General features: G+C 48.3%; 1 non-coding gene across 1 annotated transcript in view; it reads left to right on the forward strand.

Moving 5' to 3' along the window:
- Positions 1-2697: 2697 nt before the first annotated feature.
- LOC134545224 (small subunit ribosomal RNA) overlaps positions 2698-4183 on the forward strand; it is a 1989-nt gene continuing 503 nt past the window's right edge. Inside the window, exon 1 of the ribosomal RNA XR_010078355.1 lies at positions 2698-4183. This exon is cut by the window's right edge and continues 503 nt beyond it. This is a non-coding gene — a ribosomal RNA (small subunit ribosomal RNA).

A 4183-nucleotide genomic window follows, 5' to 3' on the forward strand; every position in this document is an offset into this window, starting at 1 on the left:
CGGAAGTTAGCCAGCCTCTTTCAGTCAAAATCTCATATTTTGGGTACCTTTGTGAACCCATCGATAGGCCCATTTTGGGTATATTAGGGGGACATGCAATCGGGAAAAATTGGAATTATTTGCAATATGGAAAGAATATGTACATAAATGAAAAGGGAGTCCCCCCGAGTTTTCTCGCCCTATATATATTGCAAAAATATCCAATTAATTATTGTGGAACCTGTAGCACCTTTCTATGAAGCAGAATTAACATTACAGAACGGTTTGAATGCTACCACCTCAGTTTCTCTACAATGCATTGGATTTCAAAGAGGTGAATTACTGTGGATGGTACTGTTGTATGGCTAACAAATCGTCTGGGAAACAATGCAGAATTAAATTAAGAAGGTTGTATGTTTTCTGTTACATGGTGGAGGTGCCCTCTAGTACACAGTAAAATGTTTTGTGGACTGCAGCTCCTTGAGGAATTAATTCAGTATGGGTCTTGTAGTGGTCTGAAAGTGGATGATGAAAAAGAATGTATAATGGTATTCAGAGCACCTCGCGGTGAAGCGGACATGCTACCTCAAAATGCTTGATTGATTCATGCCCAGTTCCCCCAAGAAGCGGTACATTGAAAAAATTGATTTACTTTGTGGATGATACTAGCAAATACTATCCGCTGGGGGAAGTAAGCAGAAATTTGGTGGTCGTATGTTTGTTACATGGTAGAGGTGCTTTCTAGTACACAATGAAATGCTTGGTGTACCGCTGCTCCTTGAAGAATTAATTCCATATGGGTCTAGCCGTGGTCTTAACTGTGAACACGAAGAACTATCTAAAGTGGCCTATCTGTCTGAACTGCAATACACAAGCTGCGAGCCAATGCTATACCTTTCTCAGGTAACGAGCTCTTGTGCGGCGATTCGATTGGATGCGAAATGGTGGGGAACGCGTGTCCGGTCGTCTTAACCAAGTAATGGTTCCCCTCTGTTAACAATGAAATGTTTGATGGATCGCAGCTCCCTGAGAGACAAGTTTCAAAGGGGTTAGTCGCGGTCTTCAATCCTGGCCAAGGTGCAGTCACCATCTATAAGAGATACCTGCTTTACTGAAGGGTAGCAAGAGTTCCCTTGCCCGCATGTTGCTCCGTGGGGGTATATCAGTATAAAGGTAGAAGAAGCCATGATCGGAGCTTCGGTGGATGAGATTGGCGGAGAAGACATGTTCTTGTCTATCTGGTAGATCAGGGGGGTGGCAGCTGATCCGGAGAAAGCAAGCGGACTCCCGATGTTCCGTCGACTCCCAATGTACACTTGAAACATGCACATTTGGGTGGCGAGGGGGCGTTGTGGCCATCCGAAAACATGTCTTCATCTCTCTTATTGGTGGACCGCTGCTCCTTGAAGAATTAATTCCATATGGGTCTAGTCTTGGTGATAACTGTGAACACTAAGAACTATCTAAAGTGGCCTATCTGTCTGAACTGCAATACACTAGCTGCGAGCCAATGCTATACCTTTCTTAGGTAACGAGCTCTTGTGCGGCAATTCGATTGGATGCGAAATGGTGGGGAACGCGTGTCCTATCGTCTTAACCAAGTAATGGTTCCCCTCTGTTAACAATGAAATGTTTGATGGATCGCAGCTCCCTGAGAGACAAGTTTCAAAGGGGTTAGTCGCGGTCTTCAATCCTGGCCAAGGTGCAGTCACCATCTATAAGAGATACCTGCTTTACTGAAGGGTAGCAAGAGTTCCCTTGCCCGCATGTTGCTCCGTGGGGGTATATCAGTATAAAGGTAGAAGAAGCCATGATCGGAGCTTCGGTGGATGAGATTGGTGGAGAAGACATGTTCTTGTCTATCTGGTAGATCAGGGGGGTGGCAGCTGATCCGGAGAAAGCAAGCGGACTCCCGATGTTCCGTCGACTCCCAATGTACACTTAAAACATGCACATTTGGGTGGCGAGGGGGCGTTGTGGCCATCCGAAAACATGTCTTCATCTCTCTTATTGGTGGACCGCTGCTCCTTGAAGAATTAAATCCATATGGGTCTAGTCTTGGTGATAACTGTGAACACTAAGAACTATCTAAAGTGGCCTATCTGTCTGAACTGCAATACACTAGCTGCGAGCCAATGCTATACCTTTCTCAGGTAACGAGCTCTTGTGCGGCAATTCGATTGGATGCGAAATGGTGGGGAACGCGTGTCCTATCGTCTTAACCAAGTAATGGTTCCCCTCTGTTAACAATGAAATGTTTGATGGATCGCAGCTCCCTGAGAGACAAGTTTCAAAGGGGTTAGTCGCGGTCTTCAGCCCTGGCCAAAGGTGTTTAGAAATGAATACTTTTCGGACCAGTGGGCAAATTAGTTCACAGCGAGCCCACGGGCCAACGGTCTGCTCCCGCAGTGGGCCGCGCCCGAATGTGGGCACCGATCATATAATTTGAAATCCACTCGCCAAGTACCATGCGAGTTTCTAAGAGCGCGATATATTCGCCAGTGAAAGCCTTGGAAGTTTGGCCTCGCCTACTCCCTAGGAAAATTAATTAGAGATGGAAGGAAAGACTTTGCAATTGCAAAGCGGGTGTCGATATTGGGAAGTCGCCCCCGTACTTGTTGATACAGAAGGAAAAAAAAATGTACATCATAAGATTCGGACCCGGTGCTCTGCGGACCCGGGAGGTTCCTCCGAACGAAAAAAAAAGCTGCTAGCAGCTCCCTGGTTGATCCTGCCAGTAGTCATATGCTTGTCTCAAAGATTAAGCCATGCATGTCTAAGTGCAAGCCAAAATAAGGTGAAACCGCGAATGGCTCATTAAATCAGTTATGGTTCCTTAGATCGTACCACATGACTTGGATAACTGTGGTAATTCTAGAGCTAATACATGCTGAACTGAGTCCCGACCAGAAATGGGAGGGATGCTTTTATTAGATCAAAACCAATCGGCGTGGCTCGTCTGCGTCCGTTTGCTTTGGTGACTCTGGATAACTTTGTGCTGATCGCACGGTCTCCGTACCGGCGACGCATCTTTCAAATGTCTGCCTTATCAACTGTCGATGGTAGGTTCTGCGCCTACCATGGTTGTAACGGGTAACGGGGAATCAGGGTTCGATTCCGGAGAGGGAGCCTGAGAAACGGCTACCACATCCAAGGAAGGCAGCAGGCGCGCAAATTACCCACTCCCGGCACGGGGAGGTAGTGACGAAAAATAACGATACGGGACTCATCCGAGGCCCCGTAATCGGAATGAGAACACTTTAAACCCTTTAACGAGTATCCATTGGAGGGCAAGTCTGGTGCCAGCAGCCGCGGTAATTCCAGCTCCAATAGCGTATATTAAAGTTGTTGCGGTTAAAAAGCTCGTAGTTGGACTTGTGTCCCACGCTGTCGGTTCACCGTTCGTCGGTGTCTAACTGGCATGCCCGTGCGGACGTCCTGCCGGTGGATGCGGTCGGCCGCGGCAAGCCCCTTCCCTCGGGCGTTCGCCCCTCCTCTCGTAACCTCTTCGCGGAGGCCGGGTTGGATGCGGGTGTTTCGTCCCGGGGTGCATGCTTGGGCCCCGCGCGTCGGCGGTCCGATGCAATCCTACCGCGGTGCTCTTCACCGAGTGTCGAGGTGGGCCGGCACGTTTACTTTGAACAAATTAGAGTGCTCAAAGCAGGCAGTGTTTCGCCTGAATATTGTGTGCATGGAATAATGGAATAGGACCTCGGTTCTATTTTGTTGGTTTTCGGAACCCGAGGTAATGATTAACAGGGACAAACGGGGGCATTCGTATTGCGACGTTAGAGGTGAAATTCTTGGATCGTCGCAAGACGAACCTAAGCGAAAGCATTTGCCATGTGTGTTTTCATTAATCAAGAACGAAAGTTAGAGGTTCGAAGGCGATCAGATACCGCCCTAGTTCTAACCATAAACGATGCCAGCTAGCGATCCGCCGAAGTTCCTCCGATGACTCGGCGGGCAGCTTCCGGGAAACCAAAGCTTTTGGGTTCCGGGGGAAGTATGGTTGCAAAGCTGAAACTTAAAGGAATTGACGGAAGGGCACCACCAGGAGTGGAGCCTGCGGCTTAATTTGACTCAACACGGGAAACCTCACCAGGCCCGGACACCGGAAGGATTGACAGATTGAGAGCTCTTTCTTGATTCGGTGGGTGGTGGTGCATGGCCGTTCTTAGTTGGTGGAGCGATTTGTCTGGTT

Source organism: Bacillus rossius, unplaced genomic scaffold (genome assembly GCF_032445375.1).
Source record: "Bacillus rossius redtenbacheri isolate Brsri unplaced genomic scaffold, Brsri_v3 Brsri_v3_scf638, whole genome shotgun sequence".
Classification (NCBI taxonomy): Eukaryota; Metazoa; Arthropoda; class Insecta; order Phasmatodea; family Bacillidae; genus Bacillus; species Bacillus rossius.